This window comes from Somniosus microcephalus, chromosome 20 (assembly GCF_052327205.1).
Source record: "Somniosus microcephalus isolate GS21.2 chromosome 20, FLI_Smic_1.0, whole genome shotgun sequence".
Classification (NCBI taxonomy): domain Eukaryota; kingdom Metazoa; phylum Chordata; class Chondrichthyes; order Squaliformes; family Somniosidae; genus Somniosus; species Somniosus microcephalus.
In genome coordinates this window covers 52215746-52224368 of record NC_141006.1, presented here as the reverse complement: position 1 = coordinate 52224368, position 8623 = coordinate 52215746, and the positions used below count along the sequence as shown (strand labels likewise).

Sequence of the window (8623 nt, the reverse complement as noted above, 5' to 3'; positions counted from 1 at the left end):
TTAGCATTAGTAGTTTAGTTGGTTTTTAAAAAATATTCTACTGTTTAACCGCTCCTGGGCCCCAGCCTCGCCGCTTCCCCCGCCCCTGCTGGTCAGGTCCCGCTCCCAGGCCCCAGCCTCGCCGCTCTCCCCGCCCCCACTGGTCAGGTTCCGCTCCCGGGCCCCAGCCTCGCCGCTCTCCCCGCCCCCACTGGTCAGGTCCCACTCCCGGGCCCCAGCCTAGCCGCTCCCCACCCCCGCTGGACAGGACCCGCTCCCGTGCCCCAGCCTTGCTGCCCCCCCCGCCATCCCCAACTAGCCAGGACCTGCTCCCGGGCTCCTTCCTCGCCCTCTCGCTCCTCCTCTTCTAGATCCCGCAGCCAGGTCTCTCTCCCCCCCTCACCAAACCCAGTATGGCGTCGACGAGGGTAGCCGCTGTTTTACGAGCTTGTCCACAACTTTCCCCTTTATTTATTATTTTATTGTTATTATTAAACAATTTTGTAAGTACTGTTTCTTCGCTTATCCGCTACGACCGTCAATCACTTCTGGACATAAGATCGTCCGGAGATATAGGACCTACCCCCGATTTTTCGAACTGGGATTCTGCTGCTACTACCATCTACCCTCCCACCTGCTTACCTGACTTCATTCCTGTGATCAGGAAGCGACGACGGCGCAAGCGGGGCAGACGAGCAGGTGCATTAGTGAAGCTGAGGCGACGTGAACACCACCCCCCCCTTCCGAGTATTCTCCTGGCGAATGTGCAGTCACTGGACAATAAGCTGGACGAACTCAGGGGGAGGCTCACCTTCCAGCGAGACATTAAGAACTGCAACGTCTTGATTTTCACTGAGACTTGGTTTGATCCATCGATACCGGCTTCGGCCATTCAACCAGAGGGATTCAACATTCACCGGCTAGACCGAACAAAGGACTCGGGGAAGAATAGAGGAGGTGGAGTATGCTTTATGATCAACAATTCTTGGTGTTCCGACGTGGAACTACTTACATCTTCTTGTTCACCTGATCTTGAACACCTGATGATCAAATGCCGACCCTTCTACCTCCCGAGAGAGTTCCCATCCGTGATCATTACAGCGGTGTATATTCCACCACAGGCCGACGCAAATAGGGCACTAAACGAGCTGTATGGGACCATTAGCAGGCTTGAAACTTCCCATCCAGAGGCTGCATTCATCGTGGCTAGCGATTTCAGCAAAGCCAATCTGAAGAAAGTACTGCCTAAATACCATCAGCATATCACCTGCCCAACGCGAGCCAAGAACACACTAGATCACATTTACACTCCGTTCCGGGATGGATACAAGGCCCTCCCCCGCCCTCCCTTCGGCAAATCAGATCACGACTCCATCCTGCTGCTACCCACCTATAGGCAGAAACTGAAACAGGAAAAGCCTGTGATGAGATCTCTACAATGGTGGTCAGATCAATCAGACGCTATGTTACAAGTCTGTTTTGATTCCACTGACTGGGATATGTTCCGGAATGCCTCGGACAATTACATCAGCACATATACAGATTCAGTCATTAGTTTCATAAACAAGTGCATAGATGACGTTGTTCCGAGGATTGTTGTACGGACATTTCCCAACCAGAAACCATGGGTAAATGGCAATATCTGTGCTATGCTAAAAGCACGGTCCATTGCATTCAACTCTGGGGACATAGATGAGTACAAGAAATCAAAGTACGAGCTAAGAAAAACCATCAAAAATGCCACCGTCACATTTACTTTCTGCCGTCAGGTAGAAGCGACTGGGTTGGGAGTTATTTTGATAACGTAAATAAACTGGTATTTTCGTTAATGCAATTGCGCGATGAACAAATGAAACATCTGCAAGTGTGATCATCTGTTGCTGTACTGTAAAGGTAAAACAACTTGGTATTAAATGAGCCAGCCTGCCCTGATCCCTCCACAATAACCTGTTGGAAGTTTGCGTTTTGGGCATCAAGTGAGGACAGTATCAGACTAGGCTGTGGAGCCTCCCATCGTCGAATAGTCTGCCAATATTCACTCTCTGGGCTCACACATGTAGAATGACCACTTGAGCAAATTCCTGCTTATTAATGTATATTAATTCATTTAATAATGACCATGTTTACTCACATATCTTGTATTTATTTCTTTAAAGAGTTCACCAGCTAAGAGAAACAGCAATGAGATTGAAATCTCAGTTCCATATTCTTGTTCTGTGGGGACAATTCGTAATTGGTCGTAAGTCATAACTAACTTAATAATTTTAAGGAATGTGATGTGATGTTCTGCATTTGCTTTTTTGTTACTGTTCAATATTTGTTACAGAATTACACTTAATTATCTTTATAACTGGCAGCTTTAAAATCAGTTTCTTTCATTTACAACCAAAGAATCCAGGAAGTGGATGGTCCAGTGAGTTAGCACAGGGTGTGAATTATGGCCCATTGAGCCTTATCCAGCTCGTAACCATTCACACTGCAGTCCACTGAGCCTATATAACTTTGTTCTATTGCTGTTTACATTTCTTATTTGCTGGTTTGCCATGTTTGCATTTTGTGAGCCTGGATGTTTGGAAAGAGTTTTTTTTTATGCATTCATGGGATGTGGGTGTCGCTGGCAAGGCCAGCATTTATTGCCCAGTTAGGATTAGTAGTTTTGCATCATTGGTGGATAGATCCTGAATCAGAACATCAGTAGTATCTGCAGCTAGACTTTTGCAAATTAATGGGAACTGGTACATAGATCATTAAACTATGAACAGGTACAGAAAATAAACTAAAGGCTAATGGAATGCTGGCCTTTATATCTAGAGGACTAGGATACAAGGGGGTAGAAGTTATGCTGCAGCTATACACCTGGAGTACTGTGAGCACCTCAGGAAGGTCTTTCCGCAGATATTGACTGACCTGCTGAGTATTCTTTTACTATTTTCTGTTTTTGTTTCAGATTTCTAACATTTTATCCTTCCTCTTTAACTTACAGTTGGATTTGAAGTCAGAATGGTTACTGGACCAGTGGCAGCTATCAGTGAGCAAATTGCTGTACTAGGATACAGTTTCACTGTGACTAGGGAGTCACCTGAGAAGAATATCATTGTCACCTGGCAGCTCGTCGACACTGCAGAGGTTGTCCACAGTTATTATGATGGAGAAGACCAGCTCAGCCAGCAGAATCCTCAATATTCAGGCAGAACAAGTCTATTCCCAGAGGAGTTTAAAAATGGAAATGCTTCACTGAAATTAAAAGGAGTAAGACCAAATGACGCTGGACTATACCAGTGTTGTCAGTAATATAAGTAGAGCTCATAAAGAAACAATTTCTGTCAGCATTGCAGGTAAATATACTGAACGTATTTCTCTTTTCTTCGTTCCCCATGTTACCTGACTCACGTTACAGTATTGTTGCCTGGAATACACCCTCTCTTTATTCATAGTGAATGGATAACAGGTCATGTACTGTAAACTTCTTCTCATTAAGTGTTAATAAGCACAGTGCAGAATGGAGCTAATATAGCCCATTATGTAATCTAGAGCTAATGGAACAGTTCTCAAATTGCCTAGGATAAATGTTGGAGGACATTCACTATATTGAAACATTTAGGGCTGGATTTTGCCGGCGCTCATAGGGCGGGTTTGGAGGCGGGTCAAAGGTTAAAATTGTTTTGATTGACAGTGGGTTGCGATCCCGCCGTCAACCCGCCTCTAAACAATTTTCCCAAGTGTCAGGTCCCTGATTTGCGAATGGACCTGACACCTAACAGCGGGAAGAGGATTAAAGGCAATTACCTGCCTATTAACAGGTAGTTGCCAGTAGTTGTCAGCCTATTTTTGAATTTTGCCGCATCTAGCTTGTGTTTCCCAGCATCTGGACACCACGCCAGGTAAGTGTGGCGTGTTGTGTGTCTGCTGTAATGTTTCTGGATTGATGACAGCTGCAGAAGTGGTGTGAAGGACCAATGTTGCACATCACAGAATCACAGAAACCCCACAGTGCAGATAGAGGCCATTACGGCCCATCAAGCCTGCACCGACACATATCCCACCCGATCCCCGTAACCCCTACACCAACACACATCCCACCCTATCCCTGTAACCCCACGTATTTAATCCCCCTAACACTAAGGGTCAATTTATCATAGCCAATCAACCTAACCTGCACATCTTTGGACTGTGGGAGGAAACCGGAGCACCCGGAGAAAACCCACGCAAACACGGGGAGAATGTGCAAACTCCACACAGACAGTCGCCTGAGGCCGGATTCGAACCCGGGTCTCTGGCGCTGTGAGGCAACAGTGCTAACCACTATGCCACCGTGCTGCTCATGGTGAGTCTCAGAGGAAAGAAAATGTTGGGAACTGCATTTTTAATACATTTACACTTTTCTTTAGGTTACAAGTTTTTAAATCCATGTCCAGTGCCACCTCACTGGGAGAACCGCTCTCACCAGTGACAGATCGCTTCTGTCACCTCACCTCTCCTCATTGGAGAGCCTGGGTACAAGAGGTCACCTTTGTGCAGTGATTGTCAGTGTTTTCAGACCCTCAATGCTGTCAAACACTGAGAAATCATCTGTCAAAATAAAATAGTGCATGGTCCCTTTAAGGAAACCGACAGATGACGCATCATTAAATGACGTCAGCAGACCTGCTTCCTGTTAATTGGCTGGCAAGCCCGCAGGGCGGGCTTAACAAGGTCAATCGAGGCAAAATCATGTCCGTGGGCCGGATGCAGCTGGGGGTGGGACTGGAAGCTGGAAACCACCTGACCCACACCCAACCTGCCTCCATTAATAAAATTGTGGCCTTAGTTTTATGATGCCTCAAAATAGCACTGGAGGCTGATTTACCTGGCCACCCTCTCTCAAGTTCGAGCTCCGTTTGAATATGGTCCGGTCACAGCCCTAGTACTCCTTGCAGGGCCCTAATGTCAGTTGGAGTACAGCAGCCAGAATGGTAGAAGAGTTGGGGGGGGGGGGGTCATAATTTTAGTAAAAACTTTCAGCTTCCTTTCAGTTTCTCTTTGCTTTGCTGCCCGGTCCCCTAAGACCCACCGACCTGAGTGGGTGCCTAACACAAGGCCCACCATCAGCTTCTTGGGGTACCTCTACATCTGGGCACCCCTGGGCTGCAGAGGAAAATCTATCAGGCAGGAAGTCGGGAATGCTGCTCCCACCTCATTTGAGTGAGCACATTGTGCAGGTTCCACTCCACCCCTTGGAGCAAGCGTTGGCAGTCCCAGGACAGTTTAAAGGAGGTGGGTGCCTGGCATAACTGGTTTTTGCCCCTCTTATGACATTTGTGCCCAGAGAATAGGCATTCCCTGGGGTAAATGTCAGGATAATCTGCCCATGATGAAATGGGATTGCGATCAAATCATTTTTTCATCTTCAGAGGATGCTCAGCCTGTGCAGAACTCGAACGTCAAGTACGCCCTTGACCTCTAACTCTTCTGTGCTGCACTCCTTGTACTCAAAACAAATAAGTGACTGGTAACCAAGAACTTTATAATCATTATATTAGGCCGTGCATTGTTCTGCAATATAGATCAAGCATATACCAAAGGTCTTCAGCAATGGCACTGTATCATTTATTACTGAAGAGGCAAGACTGAAAGATTGTTTTAATTTCACAGCATACTACAGTGAGCCAGTGCTGTTGATCAAACAGAAACTGTCCAGCACCATTTTAACATTCGAGTCCCGAGGCTTTCCTAAGGCTGATGTTTCTTGGTACAACGGAGACAATCTACATGATTCCCTTTTGTCCAACTGTTCATACCTGCAAACTGCTGATGGTCTGTACATAGTCGAAAGCACTATGGAAATCAGTGTCACAGAAAGAAGTTCAAACTATACATTCGTGTTAAGAAATGCTGCTGTCAATCAAACTATCTCGAGGACACTTCGTTTTCTTATTCCAGGTAAGATTTAGCTTTTTTTTCTCACCAATTTTCTTCCTCTCCTTCTCTCTTGAAGGTACCAGGCCACTCTCACACTCAGGTGGGTTATTAATTTTGTGGGAACATTAATAGTGGGTTTTACCAGGCGGATCATCAATGGTGCATCAGAGCTGCACCTGATCCTATCCTCACCTTCTGTCCACAAAGGTGCAGTTTCACAATGGGTCACTGATAACCCTAGGGCATTAAGACCAATTGTCACATCCATACTGCTGTCCCAGCTGTTACCAGCTAACTCAGCATAGATTGAACGTGGGACTGCATGACTCAGCTACTCACTGGAGAGACTCACAGACACTGGAGGAGCTAGACTTTTCATTTTAATAATAAGAACTGAGTCATCGATTTATTATTTTAGAAAATGATTCTTTTCAAAACAAATTCAAGTCACACAATTTTCATCGCTAGTACATTTAAGTTGAGTATTCAGTAATTTGCTCATCATTTTAGTCACTTCTACCCACTAGGAAGCCGCAGTAGCATCTGAATAGAACCTCCTTGTGATTTTTTCAGCTGCTTCTATTTTTATGATTCTTTTTATTCAAGGAATAAAAGTTCTTTTTCCCTCTTTTTTTTTCTACTTCCAGAGAATTCAATCGGGAAGAATGACCTTTCCTGCAATTATTATGCAGCCCTCATCAGTTGCATTCTGGGGACTATACTCATAATGATGATGATAATAATAATAGCACTAACTGTGATGTTACATAAACACAGGTATATTAAACCAAAGAAAATGGAACACTGTAATCCAGGTCCACCATGAGATCACTCTGGATTCCAAAATATCCTGGTGCTTGTAACCAATTCTCTGCTGGACTTGTATGGTGTTTGGGGTTACAACTGGATATGTTATGAATGCTCTTTGTTCCAAATAATGAGTCTGAATGGTCGGCACATCGCACTTATTGACACTTCTATCTTGACTGATACCTTCAATCTCAATGTCTCCTTCGGTTCCTTCTAGACCTCGCTCTAGTACTCAAATCTTAATACATGGGAAATTAAGTATAGCTTAGCATTAGCTTATGAGGCAAATAGCTTGGTGTTTAAATTAGTGTCTCCTTACAGCTAGATCAGTCATTAGCTTCAAGGTCTCCATTAACTGTTGAATAAAGAAAGTTGGTAAGAAGCTAAAAACGAAGATAAGCAAAGTTTCTGTCTAATTGGGATAGAGATAGGCACAATAGTGTACCATCATAATAATCCATTGTAAGGTTTTACACCTCAAACATAATGATTCGGATGTGACTCCATATTGGCAACGGTACATGTTTTATTGGTATAGTCGAAATCAATACAACCGGCAAAGACTAATATTAACTGATTAAATAGTTCTGAAGGATATTACCAAATTCGGTCACTGGACAGTGTAGCGTGCGATGTCTCCGTTGTTTCTTTAATCCGGTCCGGCAGTTGTCTTATGAGCAAAGAGCATTAGGCTTTCGCCAGCACGGACTGCTCATTAATACCAGCATACCAGAGAGACGTTAAGCCCATTTGGCTAGCATAAATCCATCTCTACAGGTACCGTTATCCTCCTCTCTACATCTCAGGTCAAACAGTCACCTTTTATCCTTCAAAGTTCTGCTCATTTGACTAACAAAGTCCAATCGTGTCTGTCCACGCCAGGTTCGCTTAACGAGCAAGTCGCACTTATTGACACTTCTATCTTGTCTGATACCTTCAATCTCAATGTCTTCTTCGGTTCCTTCTAGACCTCGCTGTATTACTCAAATCTTAATACATTTCATAATCTCACACCATAGATAGTGTGTATGTATGCTTGTTGGCACAATTAATTGAACAAAAGACATTGCACCTGGACTTTAAAAAACTTGCCGAAGAAGAGCGTTTTAGATGGTTGCCTGGGAACCAGATTGGACATACAGCTGCAAAATGGTATAATAAGTAAGACTCCCTTTTTTCACACAGAAAAGCAGGCCAATTAGGAGTTGGGAGCAGATGAGGTAAGGGACATGTTACACACCACGAAGCTTAGTCTTTGTACTGGAAATGTACTGGAGGGCATGACCATGTTAAATCAGGTGACGGAAGGGATCCAATCAAGGGAAAAGAGGCAGATTCAATTTCACTACAGGCACAGAATTGTATCAAAACAGACATTTTGTGTTTTAAAGTTTAGTACAATGTTAGGATGCATGCTTACATCTATTGTACTTTGTCTGCCAATCTACTCCGCTTGTAAATTGCTTTGTATGCTGAAGGAAGAAATAAAGCTATTGAACCTTAAGCAACGACTATTTTCATTACTACTCAAGTAAAGAGACAACATGGGTCTCTTTACCAACATCATTTTACTTCAGATGCAGAATAAAGTTAGAAATTAGATTATTAATTTGTCAAAGAATAGGTAAGCGAGAGTGGTTATTAATGGCAATAGTATTTATATTGGACAGCAACTCGTGGAGCAATCCCAGAAATAGTCTTGGAATCTCTGCTATTTCTCTCATTTGTTTTTGACCTCCAAAAGACAACTTTAAGTTTGTGAATAACATCAAGTTATTTGGGAAAACAAATGAATCCAAGAATAAGGATTTTATTCAAAGAGATTTACAAGTAGTTAACAGAAACTTAAATGTCACTTAAGGAGTGACTATCTGACATGTAGTTCATTCATTGAATAGACTGGTGTAGTGCAGTGAATGCAAGGGGAGCTTTGTAT

General features: G+C 43.8%; 1 pseudogene across 1 annotated transcript; it reads left to right on the top strand.

Annotated features, from left to right (window-relative positions):
- Positions 1–2160: 2160 nt before the first annotated feature.
- On the top strand, positions 2161–8183 carry LOC147103238 (CD276 antigen-like; annotated as a pseudogene). The gene is made up of 4 exons (XR_015072928.1): positions 2161–2218; positions 2963–3314; positions 5611–5898; positions 6525–8183. The product of XR_015072928.1 is annotated as a CD276 antigen-like (transcript).
- Positions 8184–8623: the final 440 nt, after the last annotated feature.